The sequence below is a fragment of the Erpetoichthys calabaricus genome, chromosome 10 (genome assembly GCF_900747795.2).
Source record: "Erpetoichthys calabaricus chromosome 10, fErpCal1.3, whole genome shotgun sequence".
In the NCBI taxonomy this organism is placed as follows: domain Eukaryota; kingdom Metazoa; phylum Chordata; class Cladistia; order Polypteriformes; family Polypteridae; genus Erpetoichthys; species Erpetoichthys calabaricus.
This window is the reverse complement of record NC_041403.2, coordinates 26,368,619-26,381,145: the sequence shown is the minus strand read 5'-3', so window position 1 is coordinate 26,381,145 and position 12,527 is coordinate 26,368,619. Positions and strand designations below refer to the sequence as shown.

At 40.1% G+C, this 12,527-nt stretch overlaps 1 protein-coding gene across 2 annotated transcripts in view; it reads left to right on the top strand.

Moving 5' to 3' along the window:
* LOC114658899 (BMP/retinoic acid-inducible neural-specific protein 3-like) overlaps positions 1-12,527 on the top strand; it is a 492,078-nt gene that overhangs the window by 283,035 nt on the left and 196,516 nt on the right. The window lies entirely within an intron of this gene.

Here is a 12,527-nt window from a genome sequence, read left to right as displayed (position 1 = left end):
AAAAATAATGGAAAAGGAGGCAGCATAAAGAAAGAAGAAAAAAATAAGCCTCATTTACACAACTCACAAACACTGAGTGGCTGCCAGAATGAAAGCTGATGCTGCACTTTTCATCAAGTGCAGTGGCGCGTTTTGGTAAAAATTGTCCTTATGAGATCCTGATAAGACATCTGCAGTCTGATAAAAAGAGAAAAAGAAAAAAGAATAAAACTAAGATGCTTAAAATGACAGTTAATACAGAAACTAGAATTTACAATTACTCAGAATCATAAAATAACCATTGCACTATTTTAATATACTGGGCTAGTTATAATTACACAGCTTACCAAGATATCTTGAGAATGTTTTTAATCATCACTACTTAAACAGGCAGGCTTGGGCATAAGCCACTCGCATGGCTCATCCCTTTATATGCTGATTGCCCCGCCTCCATTCCTCTTGTTATGTTGCCTAGCAACACCAATTATGTAGTATTCGCATGGTAGAAGAGTTTTAGATTTAAAAATCCAGGCATGGTCTCCCCTAGACTTTTTAATATACTCAGATATGAGGATAGATGAACCACAAGACAATGATTATTTTGTTTATATTATGTACATTAAAGAACCATCCATCCATCCATCCATTATCCATCAACAACAAATTAAATTATTAATATATTGAACAATTATTATTAAAGTAAAGTTGAATAAATCGGACTCTGTAGCTGCATGCATATAAAAGTACCACTTCTGGTTAGCGGAAATCTACGTTTTGTACCAAATACTTAGGTACAAATTTAAGTCAAATTTGCTTGACCTAAGTGAAAGCATACTCAAGTTATCGTGTTTACATACACACACTGACAGACACACAGTCATAATTCCAAAAATGGTAATTTCGGACTCAGGGAAGTCTAAAACATTGAGATGTCATCAAAAGCTCAAAATTGAATGTTTAGACAATTACAATACTTTCCCTACGAGAAAGTAAATTGGACTCTGGGTCGTCTAAAACGTTGAGATTCATCAAAATCTCGAGGTCGAATTTTTGGAAGATTACAATACTTTGTATACTTTGTACGGAAGAAAGTAAAAAGGAAGGATATCCGTTTCTGTTTCAATTGGCTACAGACCTATGTAGGTTGTCGGGGAACTGGCACATCACCGATAGATTTAAATGACCTTGGAATGGTTTCTGTGTTCGCTTGATTGCTTCTTTTTCTTCTGGACATTTCCTAAATTTCTGAATTTAGTAACATGCACATCTTTGGGATATCACAGGCAAATGGAGTACCCAAGAAAACTAATGTTGACACAGTGAGAACATGAAAACTCCATAGAAATAGAGGAAAAAAAATTGAACCCACGTTCCTGGACTTCTGAAGCAGCAATGCTAACCACTTTCCCCACTATGATGACCTAGATAAGTGAGAGAATAGATTCATTTTGGGTTTATGGTGGTGCTTAACTATAATTTTTGGTTTGCCCCAATGTTTTGGTTGCTCAATATATTATTTGGTCACCCAATGTGGATGCTACTGACTATGATTCCTGTTCATGTTGCTATCTCCTGGTCCTAGTCCATCACAATAAATCCAGAGACATTGTTTCACTTCAGTTTCCTGTGGAAAGAGTCATGGAAACTCTTACAAAACGTTTGCAATGTTGTAGTGATAACAAAGCAGTTGTAATTCTTGGCTGGTGTTCTGTGTTAAGAAGCAATAAGATTATTGATTACATAAAGTTGTAGTCAGGAATAGCAAAGGATCAAAGCCAGGAGATCAAAACTAATCAGGCATCCATGAATCAAAGTGTAAGACGTTACTCGAGAGTCAAAGACAAAATGAAGTAAGGAACCTAAAAACAAACCTTGTGCTGGGGCCTACTTGAATGAATTGATATGTAGAGTATCCACCAAGAATCATTTCTGTGAAGTCACAAGCGTGACTAAAACGGTCACCTAACATGTCCTGATGGAGTCACATAAACAAGAAAATCATGATGTGAATAAAGTTTAATTCTTTCAAATGAGGATTAAATGGAAATTAAACCTCATCAATGGAATTTAAAGCTGCAATATAGACAAAGATATGCATAAAAGGGATTTAATACTACAATTTTTCAGAGAACTTGGTTTTATTCACAAAAGAGGATTGTGTCTTCTCTCGAGATCTAATAAATTTCTTTCTGGTTGGTTTGATAAGCACACTTTTAAAATGGGTTATTTGCAAAAAAAAAGGCAATGATATAGTGTTAGTAGTCATTGTTGTGTATGTGTACAAAGTAAAGTAAGTTAGGTAAGTACTGGAATCTTAACTATAAGGATAAAAATATGAAAATTAAATATTACAAAACCTTGAAAGGCAACCCGCCTCTTTTTCTGAACAATACACTGCAATTATTTAATAATATCTGATTCTGGTTGCTGCCCGATCAGTGAAGTAGTTTTACAGCAAATGCTTATATTTAACATTCTACTCCCTTTCTATTCCCTTTATAGAAAAAATTGTGACATTTCTCTTCAGACAAAGGAACAGAGGCATGTCCTTCAAACAAAACTGAAGCCTTATGTAAAGAACACCAAATAAAATGTAAAGGCATATGAATCAATGTGTAGTATGACATACAGAAATAAACCATGATTTCTATGTATCTGTTACCTGATACGATAGAAGGAGTCATCAGAAAAAGATCTGGAAATCCCATTGGATGGCAAAAGAACAATAGTTTCAATAATGAGTAGTCTTCCAAGACTGAGACGTCGTTCTTTTCTGACTCTGGTTCTGAAATGAATGTTGACTTTTGATGTCCATTTTTCACTAATAGTGGAAAGACCAAAAGACAGAGACATTTCAGCAGTGAGTTGGAGGTGAATTTCAGTGGTCCAGGAGGTGAGGTGTCCACTGAGGCATCCTTTTCCCCATTCTAGAGGTAATGGAAGTTAAAGACTTTGTTGTACCCTTACCCCTACCTTTTACCTACAGTATATACTGTTAGAACCTTTAAAGCACAAACTTGACTCATGTGCTTGACACTGAACCTGATTTAAAACAGTTTATGGGTGTCTAGAGCTAAGACCTATTAAGTGTTAAATGGGAATAAACTTTAGATAAAGCATTTATTCATTTCTTTAGTCCCCAATCCCAGCCACTACCTGTATGGAGTACCTGAGTCTGTGTGGACTGAGATTAGGGTTAAGTTTCTGGTGATATTGCATTTGTTTAATGTGGTCTGAGATGTATATGTCAATGAGTCTTGCAACCATTGCCATTAGGACAGAATTTGGCTTGCAATAAACTCAAACAAAAAAAATAAAAAATCACTACTTAATTATGATGGTAATAATGGTGATAATTACATGTAATATACTGTATTGTGGACACGAGAGGGCACTATCGCTCCTCAAACCCAACAGGACAGACACTAAGGACACAAGCACAATGATTTGTTTTATTTTGAGGAAACCTTTCACAATGCTTTCCACTGCTACAGCCACAAGTAATTAGGCACACAAATGAGTCTCTCCATCTCTTTTCCTCCTCTACTCCTCCCAGAAAGCTTTGTCCACCTACCACTCGACTCGCTCCCCAAGTAGGTTTGAAGTGCTTCCCTTTATATTGGCCAACCCAGAAGTACTTCTGCTCTTCTGCCCTCGTGACCTGCCAGCACTTCGGGGTTAGGCAAAAACCTTGTCTCATATAAGTCCTCCACAGCACCCCCTGGCAGTACTCACGGCACCCAACAGGGCTGAGATGAAGAACACCAAGTCCCATATTGCCCTGCAGGAATCTGGGGCACTGCTGTAATCCTGGGAAGCTGCCATCTAGCATCTCAGGGGAGGCAGTGCCCAAAAGAAGCTGCTTCCCTCATCTTTCCATATCCTGGGTTAGGCTGCCAGCCATCTATTACAATATGTTTGCTTACAGTTTAGCTCATGATATGGACAAAAATATATGATCTGTGCTTTGATATTAACTGAAAAGATGAATTGGGTTTGTATCTAAGGTTCTTGAAAATCTCCACTACAGAACAGCTTTTATTTTGGCAACAGTCTGAGTAGAGCTCTTCATTTGATGCTACATCAGAGTCTGTCACTTTTCTGGCGGGTAACAACATTTATTTCTGTAGCATGTTTTTACATAAGACATGTCTTTTAAACAAAACTGAAGCTTAATATAAAAACCAGAATGTAAAGTTTACACTACATATAACTATATATACATAACTTTATATTATACTGTATATATACAGTGCATCCAGAAAGTATTCACAGCGCATCACTTTTTCCACATTTTGTTATGTTACAGCCTTATTCCAAAATGGATTCAATTCATTTTTTTCCTCAGAATTCTACACACAACACCCCATAATGACAATGTGAAAAAAGTTTACTTGAGCTTTTTGCAAATTTATTAAAAATAAAAAAACTGAGAAATCCCATGTACATAAGTATTCACAGCCTTTGCTCAATACTTTGTCGGTGCACCTTTGGCAACAATTACAGCCTCAAGTCTTTTTGAATATGATGCCACAAGCTTGGCACACCTATCCTTGGCCAGTTTCGCCCATTCCTCTTTGCAGCACCTCTCAAGCTCCATCAGGTTGGATGGGAAGCGTCGGTGCACAGCCATTTTAAGATCTCTCCAGAGATGTTCAATCAGATTCAAGTCTGGGCTCTGGCTGGGCCACTCAAGGACATTCACAGAGTTGTCCTGAAGCCACTCCTTTGATATCTTCGCTGTGTGCTTAGGGTCGTTGTCCTGCTGAAAGATGAACCGTCGCCCCAGTCTGAGGTCAAGAGCGCTCTGGAGCAGGTTTTCATCCAGGATGTCTCTGTACATTGCTGCAGTCATCTTTCCCTTTATCCTGACTAGTCTCCCAGTTCATGTCGCTGATAAACATCCCCACAGCATGATGCTGCCACCACCATGCTTCACTGTAGGGATGGTGCCTGGTTTCCTCCAAACATGACGCCTGGCATTCACACCAAAGAGTTCAATCTTTGTCTCATCAGACCAGAGAATTTTCTTTCTCATGGTCTGAGAGTCCTTCAGGTGCCTTTTGGCAAACTCCAGGCGGGCTGCCATGTGCCTTTTACTAAGGAGTGGCTTCCGTCTGGCCACTCTAACATACAGGCCTGATTGGTGGATTGCTGCAGAGATGGTTGTCTTTCTGGAAGGTTCTCCTCTCTCCACAGAGGACCTCTGGAGCTCTGACAGAGTGATCATCGGGTTCTTGGTCACCTCCCTGACTAAGGCCTTTCTCCCCCGATCGCTCAGTTTAGATGGCCGGCCAGCTCTAGGAAGAGTCCTGGTGGTTTCAACCTTCTTCCACTTACGGATGATGGAGGCCACTGTGCTCATTGGGACCTTCAAAGCAGCAGAAATTTTTCTGTAACCTTCCCCAGATATGTGCCTCGAGACAATCCTGTCTCGAAGGTCTCCAGACAATTCCTTTGACTTCATGCTTGGTTTGTGCTCTGACATGAACTGTCAACTGTGGGACCTTATATAGACAGGTGTGTGCCTTTCCAAATCATGTCCAGTCAACTGAATTTACCACAGGTGGACTCCAATTAAGCTGTAGAAACATCTCAAGGATGATCAGGGGAAACAGCATGCTCCTGAGCTCAATTTTGAGCTTCATGGCAAAGGCTGTGAATACTTATGTACATGTGACTTCTCAGTTTTTTTATTTTTAATAAATTTGCAAAAACCTCAAGTAAACTTTTTTCACATTTTCATTATGGGGTGTTGTGTGTAGAATTCCGAGGAAAAAAATTAATTTAATCCATTTTGGAATAAGGCTGTAACAAAACAAAATGTGGAAAAAGTGATGCGCTGTGAATACTTTCCGGATGCACTGTATATATATTGTAATAAAACAAGGACAAGCATAAAGGTTTAGGGTGTTTAGCCCATTAAACTGCAACAAAATAAAGGTCAGTAATTTTCAACAAAATCATCAGACACATAAGGATGGGTAGACAAATAACTTATAGGGTCGGACCGGAAATTAAACAGTGGGATGCTGGGAAAAGCGTGGTGATGTATGGGAGGTTGACATCATCAAACGAGACCCGGAAGTGCTGAGGCTCTTTTAGTCGTCTGGGTGATATTATGGCGGTGGCGCTTCGTTCTTTCTACGGAAATAAGAAGAGAGAGGTTAGTACGCCACCATTGTCCCCTGGCACGACTTGTCACGGTGCGCGTTTTGTCCTTAAGCTGCTCCCCATGCACTTGTGCATGACAATATATATATATATATATATATATATATATATATATATATATATACTGTATATCCATCCATCCATTTTCCAACCCGCTGAATCCGAACACAGGGTCACGGGGGTCTTCTGGAGCCAATCCCAGCCAACACAGGGCACAAGGCAGGAAACAATCCTGGGCAGGGTGCCAACCCACCTCAGGACACACACACACACACCCACACACCAAGCACACACTAGGGCCAATTTAGAATCGCCAATCCACCTAACCTGCATGTCTTTGGACTGTGGGAGGAAACCCACGCAGACACGGGGAGAACATGCAAACTCCACACAGGGAGGACCCGGGAATCGAACCCAGGTCCCCAGATCTCCCAACTGCGAGGCAGCAGCGCTACCCACTACGCCACCGTGCCGCCTATACTGTATATATATATATATATATATATATATATATATATATATATATATATATATATATATATATATATATATATATAAAAATGTAAAGTTGTCACTCGTCACTATGTTCTGTTTAATTTAAAAACTGAAACTTTTCAGAATTCTATGTATCCACTTGGAAAGGACATTTTGATAAACTATATTTAGGTGTAAAAACAATCCCTAATATATAAAAAGTAAATATTTTGAAATCTAAAAAATACTTCAATTGACTTGAATGACATTTGGTGATGTTACAGAAAAAAGAAAACTATCTGACCCATGTCAATGATTATATTGTACCAAGTAGACTATGCTAACGCAGCCCATACAGGACTGTCACAGAGCTGAGACAGGGCTTACCAGTTTATGCAAACAAAGGTCACCAGAAGATAAAATGCACAAAGTACACAGAAAGCAATAGGATGGATGTATGTTAAATCAAGAGGGGGAGGTCTACAAGATATGAAAGAAGAGACAGGATCACATTTGGCATGTACAGTGAGCTGTGAAGGAGGAAAATTCAGCGAGGAAGATGAGGTTAGCACATGTGCCATTAAGCTTGAGTGAGGGTACAGGTACCCCACGCTGTGTCTGTGAGTGCATTTGTCACTTTGCCTGAACAAAAAAGGAAGGTAGAGAGAAGTAGAAGAGGAAGAGGCGTTCTCAGGTCCAAATGAGGCAGTAGTTATGACATTCCTTGGTCAGTAGTGAAACTCATTTAATGGGTCTCCTATAACCAGGAAAAACAGGAAATGGACACCGTACTTCGTTCACCATATTTTTTCTTTTCACCTGTTCTTTTCTGTACAGTTCTTACTTTTTCCTGATTTGAGTCTCACTCCTTTACAAAAAGATAATAAAAACAAAAAAAAAATGACAAATGAGATGAGAGCAGAGATGAGAGAAGTTTGTCTGTCTGACGTCTTGGGATTTAAGTAACATGAACTCAGCACAGCTAACCCTTTGTACAGCACTGGCTTTATCAAGCACCACGCTGTTGGCTGTCAGAAAAACAGACGAGCACGACTCTGCGGGACAATATTAACCTGTTTGGTAAAGTAGACATGCCCAGTGATTGTCAATCATGTAACTTGACATGGTGAAGCAACAAGTTCAGTGACTGCAGTCAACAAATTTGACATTCCGAACGACAAAGAGTTGCATAGTGTGACATTGGCTTAACACAAATACATAAAAGACAATAAATAAAATAAGAACTTAAATAAATAAAATCTTGCACAACAAATTGTAATAGTCCTGTGTCATCTTTGTCCTGTATGCTGGTTACTGGTTATTTCATTCAAGATTCCTGGAAGAACATTTTTCTCCTGAACTCACATTATTCCAAATGCTAAATCCTGTCTTGCCCCGATGCTGCTAGAATAGACTCCACAACGTTGAATTAGATTGACGGGTTTTGAAAATGTTACAGTATATTACAACGTGCAAAAGAGAACAAAGACAGATAAAGATTTGTAAATTCAAAATGATAAATTGTTTCTCAGCAATAGATGCATCTCTATAGACGCGGGTCTGTCAGTAGACTGCCCGAGATGGCAACAATTCCAGTTAAATACAGTCCAGGCAGGAAAAGGCGGGTCCAGGTGGACAGACACCAGAGGTGATGTCAGAGGCGGTCAGGTTGTCAGTCATCTGGTCAACAGAGGAAAGAAGAGAAGAGGCGTTCAAGTATAGTGCCACCCTGTGCATCGGTGAGGAATTACCATCACTAGATGCTTTAAGCTGTCCCCAATCTGTGTGAAGAAATGATTATCATTTGGTCAAGAATTTATAATTGATTTGTTATGCTGTTCCTGTTTTGTTCCTTGTTATTTCTGGGATCGGCTCTACCTGCCCCACAACCCTGCCCTGGAGAAGAGGGATGGGAATGTGAACATATACATGGATGGCTTAACAAATGATCCATTGTGTCGATTTATTTATTTGTTGTCTGGAATTTTCATAATAATTGTATAACAATGCACATTATTTTTGCACTTGTAACGTTTCAAAGCTGTTATGTCTTAGTGTTCGGAAAGTAACCACTGAGTACTAGCAGCTTGTTTTTGGGAAGAACTGATAGGAAAATTAGATTTTGTACAGTGATTTCAAACATTGGGTATTTCTCTTTATTTGATTTTGTAGTATACATGAGCTTTTTACGGAATTCATAACAGGAAATTGTTAAGCTATTTTCTTTTTATGCAAATAATTCATATGCACCCATTGTGGTACATAACTACAGCAGATGACACATAAGTGAATTTTTTATTATTTATAATGTTTAATAATGTCACAAATGTACTTTCTGTTGGAAACAGCTCTCTCTTTATTACCATTGCCTCGTCTCATTTCATCTGTGTCTGGCTCTTGCTATATAAAAATACATTTTTTTTTTAATTTTTATTGGCCACTAGTATTAAGGTGCCATTTTTATTAATCTTCTCAATCATATGTGATGACATGGAAAACAAAATAACAAAGCTCTGTTCAAATATGGAATGAAAGCTCCAGAAATAATCCCTATCTGTCAAGTAAGCATACATTAAAGAACTGGCATAATAAAAACTAAATTTATTAACAAATAAAAAGAGTCCCTGCAACTATATACTGTACACTTAAAATGTTTCCCTATAATGTAAATCCAGCAGAATAAGCACCTGCTGCTCCCTTGAGGAGATCAAAGTACAGGATTAAATTAATCCAATTTATGGACATAAGCAAGTTAACAGCCTACTAAACGGAGAAGAACATGAAAGTGGACATTGAAGAATACATCTGCAGTATTTGGCTCAAATTCTTGTCTGTGTTTGAAATAAAGTGTTAATTGTTGACAGACATGCTGAAATCTGAACACATACAGTATACCAAACAACAATCCTTTGACTCTTAGATGAACTCTCAAAACAGCGAACACTTGCACAGTTCTATGGCAAAATAAAAATAAATTGATAAGCAGGTTTTGTCATGAAAAAGAAGCTGAACATCATTTTATATGCATATCTTTTTATAGACTCGATTATCTGTCCGTTTCCATTTTCCATCTCCTGCTTTTCTTTTTGCTTTGCTAGTGATACAAACAGCTAATCATTCTTCTGTGTGTCCCTTCATCGATTCATACATTAGTACATCGGTTTAATCCAATTGTGAATCACGATAGTAGTCAAAATCTGACTACTACTCTTCATGCCTGGCCTTCTGACATCTATGAAATATAGTGCCTTGCTAAAGCATTCAATCTCCTTCAAAAGTCATCACTATTCGTTGGATTTCTAAAGATACATACACTTATTCCTCCATTAAATATTTTCATTGATAAGTTTTCTTAGAAATTACACTATTACAAATAGAAATTATAGTAAAAATATCCATATCACCAAGGTTAGCCATTTACTATTTTTTATACCCATTTAATCTGGTTATGTGAAGTCCCAATACACAATTTGAATAGCAGACACCAATAAATAGTAGCACAAAGAAAAAAAACTAGAAACCAGTGAATTCAAAGAAATGGCAATACTCACAATATTCCAACACAATCTCAATGTTCTGCTTCTGCATGAATATAAATCCAGAAGGGTGACCCAGCATCATTGATGGCAGGGTGGCCTCACCTTCTGGGGCTCTTCCCAAATAACAAATTGTGACACGTGAGTCATTGCCTTGTAACCAACAGATGAGGCTGAGTCAGTCTAAGGACTTCAGGAAAACCAAGTTTATTCAACTCGAAACTGGAACAGAAACGTTATTTATTCCTGTGGGAGCTACCACTCTACTACACACAGACACAGCAAACGGGCAGGACTGGGGCAGGTTAGTGTCCAGTTCCCCACATCACCCATCAGGTGGCAGACGCATTGTGCGAGGAGGTGGTGAGTTTACCGTTGCCTCTGTGTCACTGCAAATCTACGAGGCCTACGGAGCAACGGACAAGCAGTACTGGACAGACACATCAACGTTGTGGAGGTTCTGAAAAGAGTTCAAAAATCTCACAAAGTAATAAGCAAAGTAAACAGATATAACAAAAATATGAAAAACATCAAAAATAACCATAAAAATGTAACCATAAATCAGCCGGGAAAAGAACCCTGGGTGTTACATAACAAACTTATGGTCACCATCAAGGTTGACTCCTCCATTTCTCTTATATCTGTGATCCCAGGCTTGCTATTGAGAATGAATGGGGGTGGCGAGGGGCGATTCACCATTCACCCACCACACAGTCACCTCCACTTGCATACAGTATGCTGCCTGCAGCGTCCGCCCACCGAGAACGAACACGGTGCGGCCAAAGGCGGGTAGTGAATCGGCCACCACCGCCCCCATTCAAAAGGCAGCCACCCGAGGCACACTACAATGCTACCCCCCGCCGCGCCATTCAGGCACAACCGGGTCACCACTTGCAGCATCACCAGCCGCCCCTGTCTCTGAGCCACCCACCGAGAACAAACGGGGCAGCCATGTGTAGTGAGCGGGCAGTGAAATGTCCCCCTCCGCTCCATCCAGCCTGCATCCAGTCAGGAGCAGTAGCTCAGTGAACCTCCCCATCAAGCCTCCATCCTGCACATGAGCGATAGCTGTGGCCCCGGTGACTATGGACTGAGGGTCACCGCTTGCCTCCAGGAGCCGCTCGAGGAACACTACACTGCACGAGCAGCAAAATCACCCCCCTCCAGCCTCCATCCAGCCACCGCTTGCCGAAGATGATGGAACGGCAGTTACTGAGGCTCATGCGTCGCAGCTGCGGCCCCATTCGTAAGTCCTAGGTCGGATGTCCATAACTTGGGGACTACCTGTAAATAAATAAAAATAAATGTAACAAGTAAATTGGGAGAAAGCATTGAATTGCCTGATAGCAGTGGGCAGGAAAGACTGCCAGAGGCACTTCTTAGTACACTGTGATGAAACAAGCCTTAGGCTAAAAGTGAGTGCATCCTGGAAGGGATTTTTCATAATGGCATCCAATTTTGCCCCATCTTCTTTTCCACAACAGATTGAAGTGTGTCCAGGATTCACCCTCTGATTGACCAGAATTCCCTGATAGGTTTGTGCAGGCATTGTGCTTCTTTTGAGCTCAGGTTGTTTACCCAGGAGACCTCAGCACAGAACACCACACTGGCTACTATGGACTGGTAGAACATTTTCAGCAGCTTACTGCACACATCAAAAGACCTGCGTCTTCTTAACACTAGAATTACCAGAGCCTATGAAAAAACTCGTAGATCCGTCTATGTCTTTAACAGGTGCTGAAACCCAGCGTTGTCCACAACGGAATATGGCCTTAAAACTTTCGCTATGAAGGCTGCCACAGCCTGGGTTATTTTCTTCCCTTTCTCAGAGTTGGGCGGTATTGTGGACAGAGTCACATAAATTCTTGCCTGTGCTGGGTTTGGGATTTCTCTGGCCGGTGTTGTTGTTAGCATCTCAGGGAGGAAACAGCTAATGTGATTTCTTAAGTTGGTAGTGTCCCCAGCATATTTAAATTTTTGTGTGTAAGGCTTTACACACCGCATATGACTTGTGCAGTTCATGCTTCCGAATCTGTTCGTAAAATCCAAAATGAGTCCAGATATCAGCTTTTAAAATGTTTGAAGCGTTTTTAATCTCTCGGCCTCCTTCCCCCATGCTGTACCGGCGAGTATGCAGTGAGTGACATCAGTGAGAAGACTTACTTCTACACAGAGCAGCACTGTACTCAGATCAGGCAGCCACAGTCACTACCGGGACGACTTTTTAACTAGAAAATCACCAAGCAATGTCACTATGATATAATCGATTATTCTGCCACTGCATCGATGCAGAATCGTCCACGTCTGCATCGCGATGCATCGATTATGTGATTAATTTCAACACCCCTAATATAGTGGCACCAA